The sequence below is a fragment of the Eimeria mitis genome, genomic scaffold (genome assembly GCF_000499745.2).
Source record: "Eimeria mitis Houghton genomic scaffold, Emh_scaff204, whole genome shotgun sequence".
Classification (NCBI taxonomy): Eukaryota; Apicomplexa; class Conoidasida; order Eucoccidiorida; family Eimeriidae; genus Eimeria; species Eimeria mitis.
This window is the reverse complement of record NW_013570363.1, coordinates 4,045-4,420: the sequence shown is the minus strand read 5'-3', so window position 1 is coordinate 4,420 and position 376 is coordinate 4,045.

The window sequence follows — 376 nt, the reverse complement described above, 5'->3', positions numbered from 1 at the left end:
GCTGCTGCTGGTGTCTCCAATTGACGGCTGCTTCGTCGTCCCTCCGCTGCAGCAGGAGAGCAGCAGCAGCAGCAGCAGCAACAGCAGCAGCAGCAGCAGCAGCAGCAGCAGCAGCATGACGCTGCATTTTCCTGCTGCAGTGGAGGAGTGGCTGAGCAGCAGACAGCACTGTCTTGCTGTTGCTGATGCAGCAGAATGGAGTTTGCTGCTGCCCTTCTTCGGGTGTATACGCAGCAGCAGCAGCAGCAGCAGCAGCAAGCTCATGGATCCAAAGCTGCCCCATGCAATGCTCAACCCAAGAAGAACTGCTGCTGCTGCTGCTGTTGCTGCTGCTGCTGCTGTTCCTGCTGCTGAAGAGGAGTCAGCAGCAGGAACA